Here is a 13113-nt window from a genome sequence, read left to right as displayed (position 1 = left end):
CTGCAAATGCACGATGCTAGCAAGTTTCATTTGCAATGAAAGGGGGGGAAAAAAAACAAAACAGTAATTCTCTGTTTACAAATGGGTGACACTAAATAACAGTTGTTTTTTTTAACAGATCGAGTGACTGAAGTATTGGTCAATACTTCTGTTATTTGTTTGAACACTAACTGGTTTCAGCTTTTTAATTAAGTTGCTCTTTTTTGTACGAATAACAGTGAGATATTTGGGGGGTTTTCAGATAAGCTGTGTGATGGAATTTTTTTTTAAAGCTTTTGACCTTCTCTGTATTTTGTTCTTATAACTAGACAGAAGGCTCCATAGTATCATATATTTGTCTTCATATAATCCTCTATTACAAGATATACTCACCTACTCACCAAATACCATGCAGACTGCTGTTGTACTCTGTATTGTTGTTTGACCCCTTTGCAAAGGCAAATTAAAACCTCACAAAGACAATCTGTTTAACATTGATTTATTTCAGATTTCCATAGCCATTTTTTTTTTTTTTTACATGGAGACCATGTCTAGTAAAGAAATTCCCAATCCTAATGAAATGGTAGGTTTCATGTCACCAAATGTGGTTTATATGAAGGGAAAATATGGTGACAGTGCTATCAGTGTTTGGGTAAAACCTTTTGGGTTTCCATAAGGAGGAACACTGAGACAGCTGAAACATCTGTAAGAGAAAATAGTTTATAAAATAAGAGATAAAAGCCAAAATTTAACCTCGCTAGAAACCGCACACATCATAATTTTGCGTCGCTAAATTTAACTGTATACACATACCCACTACGGCTTTTGTATTCTAATTTAGACTCATTCTCTCAACATATCTTATTATGTACATTGGGTTGATCATCAGGTGACATACCTTCTAAAGTCCCTATGCGCATTAGCTGTGGAAAGGCCTCCATGGTTGATGTGCGGGTTCAAAGGCTGCTGAAGATGCGGCAGTGATGGCTGCTGTAGAAATGGTGAGTTACCAGCTCTCACGGTAGTGAAAAATCTACTTGTTATCTACAAATACAGATGTGAATGATTTTATTCAGTATTTTAAACACTGTGTTATGTTGTAATATGAAACTACATACCGTTTGATATAATTTTCAGCTCTCTTAACGGGTGTCTAACTGGTGTGCCTTGTATGTAATAACCTGTTAAAAACATAGAATACAACACACCTTAAATGAACAATGTCTGTTTATAGAAAAATATATATAGGCTAAATCACCAACCTTGATCGACAGTGTCACCGGGTCTTGTGACAGTAAATGACAGTCTACCTATGGATCAAACTTTTTTTTTTTTTTTTTAAGAAATATGAATTTAAATTAACACAGATAGTATGGTTAGAATTTTAAAAAAAAAAGAAAAAGATATTTCTTACCATGAGCCATGTTTTAAAATAGCGTTTGCGGTGTTCTGCTAAAATAAGTTTAGGATCTTCGTTCAATGTATGTGCACTCCGGCCTGTCTTCCTCTGCTTTTCTACCACTCCCACAGGTTGCGTGACACTCCTGCGTCCCCCCTGTGATATTTTTTTTTTTTTTGTGTTAAGGCATGGTCCACACGTGTGCAAGGTGCTGCAGCAGGGGCCAGTGTCTGTTACTGATCACCGTTTCAGATTGTATGAATGGTTCGGCATATTCCTCCGCATTCTAGCACATCTACAAGTTTTCGTGACACCCCTGTGATAAGCTTTTTCTGTTAAGACCCATTAAGGCCGGTTCACACACACCAGGGGGTCAGTGTCTGGTACTGATATTGGGATGGTGTGTGTGTGTGCATGTGTGTGGGGAGAGGTGGTGATGTTTGACCTAGAGATGATGCAACAGTTGGGGGGGTGGCTGTCAATCAGTGGGTGTGTGAGTGGGGTGAGGGTAGTTTAAGTTCTGAGGGGGGCGTGACCGTATGAAAATTAGGAAGTTATGAAAAAGAGGAAGTGGGGGAAAAGAGAAAGTTGGGGTGGGTGGGGCAGTAGGAGGAGCACCTTTAGACTCCTTTTGTGCACCTCATAATTCTGGAACAGGCACGCCTCTGCCCTGAGCAGCACACACCCCCCTTTGATAAACCATTTCAACATGTCATGATTGATCACTTTATTGTTTATGTACAAATTCAGTTTAGTTTGAGTCAGACTGAAAATCTTTAGTTTTAGTCTTTTTAATTACTATTACAGTACCAATCAAAAGTTTGGATACACCTTCTCATTCAATGTTTTTTTTTTTTTTCTACATTATAAATTAATACTGAAGTCATACAGACTATGAAGGAACACATAAGGTATCATGTAGTAAACTTAAAAGTGTTAAACCAAAATATGTTTCAGATTTTAGATTCTTCAAAGTACACACCTTTTGCTTTGATCACAGCTTTGGCATTCTCTCAGTCAGCTTCATGAGTTAATCACCTCAAATGCTTTTCCAACAGCCTTGAAGTTCTCTGGGTGAAAATACCTTCTTCATGCCAGAGAGATCAGTGGAAAATTTCTACACTGGTTCAAGCTGCCAGGAAGGCAACAATAACTCAAGAAAAGAAATACTTCCTGAGGTTACAACCAAAGGTATGCAGAAGAGCATCTATGAATGTACAACACATCAGCAGAAGACCACACTGATGAGGAATGTATGTTATAGTCAGTATCAGCTGTATCATTCACTGAAAATCAAAGAAACCTTAGAATTCATACAAAACCTTCAAATTTGGAGGCATAAGCAGAAGTTGGACACTATAAAGGAAAGTGATCAGACTGTGAATACACTTTTCATTATGGGAAAAACTCCCAAATTTCTTTTGTATGGAGCATGTTATGATTTCATGCAGGAAGTCCCAAGAATATTAGAGGCTTGCAAAGTTAGGGGGTTGGGGTAGGGATTCACTCTTTACAGGAGGCAGAGAGGGTCATCTGCTAATTGAAAGGGTTGGTGGTTTGATCCCTGGCTGCTCCAGTCTGCATTCCAAAGTATCTTTGGACAAAATACTGAACCCATCAGAATGTGATTTTTGTGTGTGTGTGTGTGTGTGTGTGTGTGTGTGTGTGTGTGTGTGTGTGTGTGTGTGTGTGTGTGTGTGTGAGTGTGAATGAGGCATGTTGTATAAAGTGCTTTGAGTGCTCATGTAGAGTAGAAAAATGTTATGTAAGAACCAGACCAGTTTGTAGAGTGGAGGAAATTGTTATTTAGGTTTTTGAGGATATAAAGAGAAGTCTGTGATAGACTCATGAAATATTAGGAGCCAGTGTAAACGGACAGCAACTGCTGTATCTTAGTGGACAGGAAATGTTTGCAAATGTGTGGTTTCCTTTGAAGACACTATTCTTTCACTTTCGTCAGTAAGTCTGCAGCATTGTTTTGGTGGTGCAGGTTTCTTTCTCGGTACAACTTAATCGCTGTTTCCAGTGCGCCTCCAGGTAAATGCGTTTCCTTACAAAAAAATAATTAAGGTATAACAATTTTTATGGTATTTTTATATTTGTATTTACTTACTTTGGGTTATAATATTTCTACACACATATGAGTGCATGACGTTCAGTGTTGTATGTGTATAGAATTGTATTTATGTCAAAAGTCACGCGCGAGAAAAAACATAATCTGAGTTTAATTTCGCGAGCGCACTTATTCATTCCACGCGCGTAGAACTCAGCAGCCACGCGGACAATGAAGCCATCTTGCACGCGAGTGTCTGGTCTGCAGTTTCACGCTCTCGTGGCTCGGAGCTGAATCCTGGTCCCACGAAGAAATTGATGTTTGACCATTTGGACGGATCTTAATGTGACTGGTCGCTCTGATTCAGATTCAGTTCAGGTTACTGCGTTAAACCGAGTTACATCATGGCAGCAACATTAGAGCTGTTTAAAACCGTATTTGTGCAACAATAATTTGATCTAAATGTTCTCCATCTATTCTCTGCAGCAGCCATTCCTAAAGTCAAAAGTGCTGCGGCCAGGGGCGGGCTGGGGTTGAAGTTCAGCCCGGGAACTTGTTTTGGAGAGGCCTTTTATCCAATCGTACAACGGACAAACCATAATTTTAAAACGAGAATTTTTTGCAATATAAAAACACTATGTTTTTTTTCAGCAGCATTAAAACAACTATGTGTGCAGCCTCATATGTTTTAGCTTAACTTGGCAAATATGAATGGTTTGTAAGATAAATCATTTTGCATCCCTATATGAGAAACCTTATACTTACTTGATTTTATGTACCGTATTTTTCGGACTATAAGCCGCTACTTTTTTCCCACGTTTTGAACCATGCGGCTTATAGCCCGGTGCGGCGTTTCTGTGGATTTTTCTTTAACCACCAGGGGGCTCTTTAGCAGGATATGAATCATGGGACGTCAAAGTTGGAAATCAAAGAAGAAAGCGCCAACAAGTGCTAGCAGCAGGCACAAAAGAGATTTTTTTCAAACTCCCTCATCATGGAAACCACAAAAAGAACTTCCTATGATGCCGCTTTTAAGTTGAGGGCTATCGACCTGGCACTACAGGAGGGAAATAGAGCCGCTGCACGTAAGCTCGGCGTGAACGAATCAATGGTGAATTGACTTGTTATAACTCAAATTTGGGGTTGTCTGTCCCCCTCTGCTGAGTGCCGAGTAATTGTGGAAAACCGAGAGCGGCGGAGATACCAGCGGCTTATAGCCCGGTGCGGCTTATATATGTACGTTTCCAGTTTTTTCCAAAAAATTTGTAGGTGCGGCTTATAGTATGGTGCGCTCTATAGTCCGGAAAATACGGTATTTGTTCTTTTATGAAAGCAGGCATTCTTACTTTTGTATAATATTTTAATCAAACTTTTATTTTTATTTAACACAAAAACAAATGAACAAAACACTGCAAACAAATCTACCAAACAGACCCATAATAATAATAATAATTTATTATATATGATATATTTTTAAGCTGAAGTGGAGCCACTGAGAGTGAAGGCTGAGCAGCAAAGGAGGGAAAAAAAGATTGTCCCCGCCCCCTCTTAGAATAGAATAGAATAGAATAGAATGCCTTTATTGTCATTATACAGGATGTACAATGAGATTGGAATTAGATGGTGTCTCGTAGTGGTGTGCAATACTGCAAGATTTGGTATCAATCCAAGGAAATACAGGGCCAGTATGGCCAATACTGATACCGATACCGATACTTTTTTAATAATTATGAAGAATTTTTATGAAGTTTAAATGTTTTATGATTTTTTTTTTCCCTTTGGATCATTAGGTACTTATAAACCAGGATAGAATTGGGCAAAGTTTATAAGTAAATAGAAAATACTTTATCAAAATAAAAGTTTTTATTTTTTGTTCTGAAACATTAGAACAGTAACAAAACAATTTTCCCCATACATTGTGATGTCTGGTGTACAAAATGATCACTCAAGAACAAATTAAAACTTTTTTTTCAGGTAGAGTGTTCAGAAAGTATAATGCAAAAATATAATTAAAAAAATCCCTTCATTCACTAATTTTCTGGGTATTTCTTAAATAAACAAGCTGTACAAAATTATCACTCCACAACATTATAAAACATTTACGCTTCTGGCCCCGCCCTCTACTTCCGGCCCGCCATTTGACGTTAAACATATAAGACCATTTGGCCCTTTAAGTTACTTTTTTGATATTTCGCTAACTCCTCTTAATTGGAGTGGAAAGCGAAATGTCAAAAAAGTAACTTAAAGGGCCAAGTTGTCTTATATTTTTGACATCAAATCGCGGGCTGGAAGTAGGGGGCGGGGCCGGAAGTGGCCCGTGGGCCGGAAGTTTGAGACCATAGACGTACATGTCTATGTTTGAGACCACTGACAAATTCCTTTCTTTCTCCCAAGTACAATATGTTACGTGTCACGTGACGGTATAACGTCAAAACACTGCAGGGAGGGGAGGAGTAAAGTGCGCCTGCTCTGTGCTGTGACAGGAACAGTCAGCTCGCATCTTTGATGAAGCCCCAGCACTGCATGCAGGAGAGAAACTGAAGCTAAAGTATTGATCTCATCACACTGGTATTGATCAATATCAATACCAACTTTGGTATCAATATTATCGATATTTGGATCGATCCGCCCACCACTAGTGTCTTGCCCTTCACCTCTCCTATGCTGTGCTGGCTGGGCTGTTGTGTTTGTAGCCCTTCCTGCATTTAAAAAAGAAAAGTTGAGTCAACTTAAAAAAGTAAAGCAACCAGCTGCAAAGCTTTTTTGAGTTTACTCAACTAAGGGCTAATGAGTTCTGTCAACTTGAGTTGGGAAGTTCAGTCATGAAGCATGCCCATGTTTGTTACTACAGCAGATCCCCAAATCACTATCTGAAGTTTGTTCAACCTAAAACTTTAAGTAGGTTGCACTACTTAGAGGTAAACTTATAATTTTCAGTTGGCTCAACTTTTTAAACAGTGTATTTGTTCTCTCAGCTTTTAAAAATAAGTTAGAGTAACAAATATGAAGTTGGGCTTTTTAGAGTGTGGAGATGTTATGTAAATAGATGCTCTTCACCCCCGCCCCGTGTTGTGACCTGTATGAACTGGTATCCTGGCAACCAAGGCTGACTGTACCATCTTATCATGAAGTGCTGGTCTGGAAGCTGTGTGGCCATCACAGTATCCTGCTCATCTCCGCTGGCAGCCCCTCCCCTACCCACCCTAGTGCTCTCCAGGCTTTAAATGTGCTGCTGCTTTGCTGAGGGGGTTTTTGGAACCTCGTAAGGTGTTCATAATGAACACAGTACAAGATGATTTTTTAAAACCTAGCTATCCTACTGTATCTCTTTCTGTTTTCCTGCTAAAGGTAAACCTCAGACACCTGTCCCCCCTGTTTGTTTCTGTTGTTTGTATTTCTCTTGGATGGGTGTTCTGGAACGCAAATTTCATTATATGTGTACATATAATGACAAATAAAGTCTTCTAAGGTTTTTGGATTGTAGATTATTTACCTACCTTGGTTTGGGATTGTGTGTTTTTTCATGTTTTTGGAACCTTGCAAGAAACTTGGCATTAAGCTCTGTTAACTTCAGTTTTGTCTCCAGCATCCCGAGTTTGTGTCCTACACTGCCTACCACACACAGCCGACACTCATAATAACACACTCAAACTTAAATCATCATCCATCCATCCATCCATCCATCCATCCATTCTCTTCCTCATCAAAATACAAGAGCAAGTGATGTATTTCCTTGAAATTTTTATTGAAAAAACATAAAGAACACAGGCTGTTGGCTATGAATTACTAATGTTACCCAGTCATATGTAAACTGTTAATGTCAACGTGTGACCCACCTACAAAAGCAGTAAATTTAGATCACAGTAATGAGTAATATCACTAACTAACCACCTCCTGTTATCAGTTTTAATTCACTTTCCCCAACCGTGAAAAGGATAAGCGGAAGAGATAAATGTGTGTGTGTATATATATATATATATATATATATATATATATATATATATATATATATATATAAACATGTAACTGCACATATTTGTGAGTAATTTCGATCTGAATTTATGTCATTACTGCGGCTCACCTGCAGTATCTTTGCTGCCCACCAGGGGGCTCCCACCCACACTTTGGGTATCACTGCTCCACAGGTTTTCCTAGCGTGAAACACAGAGTATCTAATTTTTCATTCAAAAATGTTCAGATTTTTTTCTTTCCTTTTCCTTTAATGCCCACCAGGAGTTGATGTTACAGTATAAACAGGAGGAGCAACTTTATCAGTTCCCTTCACAAGAAACTTTTTACATCAAAATTTAATTTGTAAATGAAAAAAGTTGCTTTTTATGTAGCTGTGGCATGTTACTTATATTTGAATATGGAAAAGAGGCCCAGAAAACCTAAACCGTGTGTCTTACAAAGCAGGTTGAGGCTGATAACCAAAATTTCAGTTTGAAAGACAGCGCCTGAGTTTAAGGTTTATGTTTGTTTGTTTCAATAAATCTCTCTTTGCTGAGTTGCTTTAGTTATCATTTAGATAGCATTTCTCTTTCATAGAATAATGCACACTTTTTGTGATTTCTCATTCTTCTTGCAGACTGAACTTTTCATTTGCCTGGCAAACACAGACAGCTGGAGCATCTGAGTGTGTGCTGTGATTTCTACATCTCGTCATAATGGCAAATAAAGCAGCAACAACAGGTGAGAGAGTGCCATGCAGCACATCTGCAGCTGGTGAACAGTTTCATTTGTGACTGAAAAAACATCTTTTCTGTCTTCCTTCAGTGTGCATCATGGTGCTTTTATTCATCACTGTCTTTGCTCAAGTGATTGTTGGTAAGTGAAAGAAGCAGCTCGTTCAGAGTGAATTTATCTGAATATATGTTACTGTTACACTCACTGTTTGTGGGGAGAGTGGAGTCTATGTTATTTCTTATGATACAATTGTCAGATGCCCCCTATAACCTTCACATGCAGGGAATTAATTGTTGTCAGAGAACAGAAAGCAGGTAATACGAGTGTAGGAGGACTTTTGCTTAAGACCATAAGAACAGATTTTAGCTTCCTTTTATGCTCCTGCACTTTACTTAGTGATGGTGCTGGAGAACTTTTCTTTTACAGGCTAAATACCAACCAAATTAGATATATAAAGTTTCAGACTACCTCTTAGCATCAGTAGCATGTTGCATGTTGTCCCAACCAAATCTACTGTTTGCTCCACATTTTCTTTGTTGGTATCTGGCCACTTGAACAAGCAGAAATTGTAAAACTTTAACAGCCAGATTAAGAGAACTGCTTAACTGGGCACTACATTCACTTCACCAGGCCCTCAGCAATACAGGCCAGTGTAAACTAGATCAGTTAAACGGTTGCTGAGAAAAGGCAGACGTGTATGAAAATAATCATCATTTGTTTGGTGAAGTGTACTCAGTTCTGTTGATTTTTGTGCCTCATAGGTGGGACTTACTTCAATGACTGTCCAGGACATTCCTTCATCCCCATTTATCTTTGTGGACCCGTCTTTGCCTTCTTTGTACTGTGGATGTATGGATCATGCAACTTGATCTGTTGGTCTGTCACCACCCTCTTCTTCTTTTGCTGGTACATTGCTGGTAAGCTTTAAGAGTTATGCAGTTTCTATCCACAGCAGGCAACTGTTTTCAGAAAAATTATGCAAAACCTGCACAGCAGAATATAGCAGATGGAGTGAGCAAGAAGCTCGTGAACATGGCAGAGACTGAGCAAAACTAAAAGCATTGTTAATGTTAGAATTACTCAAGTAACCAAGTGAAAATAAATATTGCTAATGACTTTGATGGATGCTCATATTAAATGTGTTCAGAGTTTAAAAGAATAAGGTTAGTGTATGTGATATGCTCAACATCAGGCTCCCCTTCTGCTCCTGACTTTGTGTGATGTCAGTAAGAGCGGATATCTTCAATGATATGATCATCTACAGTTCTGACTGTGAAAACAGAAGCACTGCACACCAGCTGCTCAAACCTGTTCAGAAAGGACAACCAATCAGAAGAAAGTTAGCTGCTGCCCTCCTGGACAGGTCGCTCTTGAAAAAGAGATTTTTACTCTCAATGAGACGTTTACTTGGCCAAATAAAGTACGTACTAATTAAAGTAAAGACAACCTTAAAGGGGGAGATTGACACAATTATTAGTTTTCACAAACTGTGCTGCTTTACTGCTTTCAGATCTTTTTGTCAAATGTTTCTGTGGTATATATACTGAAGTATAATGGCAAGCATTTCAAAACTTTCAAAGGATTTTATTGACAATCACATTAAGTTTATGCAAAGAGTCAGTATTTGCAGTTTTGGCCCTTCCTTTTCAAGACCTCTGCAATTCACGCTGGTATGCTGTCAATCAACTTCTGGGCCAAATCCTGACTGACAGCGACCCATTCTTCCATAATCAGCTCTCGGAGTTTGTCAGAATTTGTGGGGTTTCTGCTCTTGAGGATTAACCACAAGTCATTGATGGGCTTGAGGTCTGGGGAATCTCCTGCCCATGGACCCAAATATTTAATGTTTTGGTCGTCGAGCCACTTAGCTGTCACTTTTGCCTTATGATGTTCCATCGTGCCAGAAAAGGCATTGTTCTTCACCGAACATTTACAATAGCTTGTTTCCAGCTGTGGATGAGGTGAGTGGCTGCATCAATGATAGCAAGATAGATAAGAAACATTATGAGCTGTGACTCATGCAAATGTACTCCAGTCCAAAAATGTGAAATATGGAATTGGAAAGGAGCACAGTGGCTTTTCTTTAAGGCAAAATACCTGAATGAGAGGGCTTTTGTTTGTGTGGGAAATCAAACAGTTGGGAGCTCGTGATCAGTTTATTGATTTGAACGTTAAAAAAAATTGGATGCAGTCACTACTCTCTGATAAAGAGCAAAACGTTTCACAAAGCAATGCCAGCTTGTGTTTGTTCTTCTCTAAAGTGCCCAAAGAAAAATAAATATATAATAAGGTTTTATTGATTGATTGATATTGCACCAATCTCACTTTATTCTCTGGGATATCTACCATATTTCTATAGGTAATGTGGTGATCTACTCCAATTATGAACCAAGCTACAACCGCTGCGAAAAGACACTCTACCTGTTTGCGTTTTGGAGCACCAACCTGACCAACGTCTTGTTATTTGCGCTTCTTTGCTCTTGTTGCTATTATAGCGCACAGGAGGATGATCATATGAATATCGAAGCTCAAACATAAACATACACAGAAGGCCAGAATCAGTGTGCATGGTGCATTTATGCATTTAATGAGTGTTTTCATGTGATATGTGTATTTAAAGCATATAATCAAATGAATAATGCAGCAGCACACTTTCTATTGATGTCACAATCAACTGGGCTTAACAGTTAATGCTTTAAATTGTAAACATACTTTAAATGCTTTTCACTGCAGCATTTTCGTGACCTTTTGATTGGATATTTCTTAAAACATTTTCATTATTCATTTACATATGGGATGGCACAGTAGCCAGCACTGTCGCCTCACAGCGAGAAGGTCCTGGGTTCAAATCCAGTCTGGGGCCTTTATGTGTGGAGTTCTCTTCTTGACTGCATGGGCTCTCACCGGGTTCTCTGGCCTCCTCCCACAGCCCAAAGACATGCAGTTAGTGGGGTTAGGTTAATTGGTGATTCTAAATTGCCCATACATGTGAATAGTTGTCTGTCTCTCTGTGTTAGCTCTGCAACAGGCTAGTGATCTGTACAGGGTGTACCCTGCCTCTTGCCCTGTGACAGCTGGGATAGGCTCCAGCCCCAAAGTACAAAATGTATCAGGATAAAATACAATGAAACATGGCACAAAACATGGATAATATTTATTTGATAGAATGATGCAGACAGAACGTTTAGTCTTAAGTGAAGATGTTTGTTAACTCCACTACTGTGTAAAAGTCTCTTCTTTGGCTATACTGATTTTACTGGGTTCTTGCAGGGAGAGTGTCTGCATTCAGTCTGTTAATAACAAATACTAAATGATCACCATAAAAAGTATGGTTTGTGACTTGGGTTCTGTTGTTCTTTTGTTTACTTAGTAATGCATCTGTCAGCTCTAACATTTGAGTTGTTGGATTCTTGTATTCCTGTTTTGATTTCATTTTTATTTTACTCATCTTGAGTAGTTCTCTTACTTTTACTCTCTTGTAATTTCCTGATTTACTTTGATAGGTAGTTGTCTCTTGTGCATTGCGTTGGGTTTTACTTCCTCCCATGTCTTGATTGTGCACCTGTTATTGCCAGTTCCTGATTACCTTATAGTCCTGGGCTCTACTCCAGGAAGCAGGTTTAGCTAACAATTACAGTTTACGCTGAGATGAGGGAAACTCGGGTTTTTTGTCCCAGAAAGAAAGTTAACTTCAACCTTAAGTCAGTTACCACGGTAACAGACTAAATCTGCTCACTGGCAGGTTTTGTTCAACACAAACTGAGTTTCTCTCTGACTCCTCCCCTCCTGCTGCACCTGATTGACACTCATTTCCTCATCTATAAAGTTGCTGTTAAAGCGATCAGAGGAGTGAATTCATTTGCAGACTGAAGCACTGAAATCCCATTTAGACATTAGTTCATTATTTTTTATATGCAACATGAGTGCTTTTACAGTCATTCACTTGTCAATAGGCTATATAAAGACACAGACATCTATTACATCATGGATTTATAATCACAAATGCAAGGACGTCAGTCTCTTTGAAAAACAAAATATAAACAACTGAGCGGTGGACTTTTGAATCACCATTTGGCCTGAAATGCATGTCCAGTTAATAATCCAGGTGAGATCATACCTGATCCAGTCCAGCTGTTGTTGCAGAGTCCTTAAAATGTTTCACAATAAATGCCCCAGTGACAATCAAAGGGTTTCTGTAAACTAAAAACCTAGGCTTTTTCATTTGAAGTGATTACAGGAAGTGTAACATCAAACATCCTGATTTGAAGCAGCAGGTCTTCTGGATTTTAAAGGTGACGCATGTTCAGTCGTGCTTGTGTTTAATTCATGTTCATGTGAGAGCACTGAGGTGCATGGGTTCATGTAAATGCAGGTGATTCCTCTTCAGTAATTAACTTAAACTGTCACCACAGGGGGGCAGCATTTTACTTAAAAGATTTCATGTGTTCTCTCTTGTAATGAGAAAATGCTCATTTCATTCACATATTTATTTATATATGACTTCATCTACAAGCATGTACGACAAGTGGTAATCAGTAATTAGATCAGACACACATCTGAACAAAAATAAGGACAGAAACTTTTCAAACATATTAACACATTTACTTTAAATCCAAAAAGACCAAAACACCTGAGATACATGCAGTGCAAAAACTGAAACTAAACGCTAACATGGCCTTTCTCTGTTCAAATATAATTAAGTTTGTCATTTTATTGCCATAAATGAGACTACAGGAGGAATATGAAGGTAGACACATGGGTGGTCGTTGGTGTTGAACTGCAGTCTGAACCCACTGGACGGCTTTTAAATGTGAAGTGATGCCATTAATGTGCCAAATCTTTCACTAGAATCTACTGCGGTCCCTACTGTTGCTGCAAAGGAGCGAAACTTCATTATTTGATGACCATCGATGTTATAAAGTTGTATGCTGTAATAATTTTCTTAAGGTGTGTATAAGTGGGAAGGTGGGTGATGGAAACAATAAAACTTTAAGTC

At 38.7% G+C, this 13113-nt stretch overlaps 1 long non-coding RNA gene across 1 annotated transcript; it reads left to right on the top strand.

The window, feature by feature from the left end:
- Positions 1 to 911: 911 nt before the first annotated feature.
- On the top strand, positions 912 to 2544 carry LOC115796795 (uncharacterized). The gene is made up of 3 exons (XR_004021342.1): positions 912 to 980; positions 1565 to 1642; positions 2437 to 2544. It is a non-coding gene; the product is annotated as an uncharacterized LOC115796795 (long non-coding RNA).
- The last annotated feature ends 10569 nt before the right edge of the window (positions 2545 to 13113 follow it).

This window comes from Archocentrus centrarchus, chromosome 18 (assembly GCF_007364275.1).
Source record: "Archocentrus centrarchus isolate MPI-CPG fArcCen1 chromosome 18, fArcCen1, whole genome shotgun sequence".
NCBI lineage: Eukaryota > Metazoa > Chordata > Actinopteri > Cichliformes > Cichlidae > Archocentrus > Archocentrus centrarchus.
The sequence above is the reverse complement of the archived record's forward strand: the minus strand, read 5'-3'. Positions and strand labels throughout refer to the sequence as shown.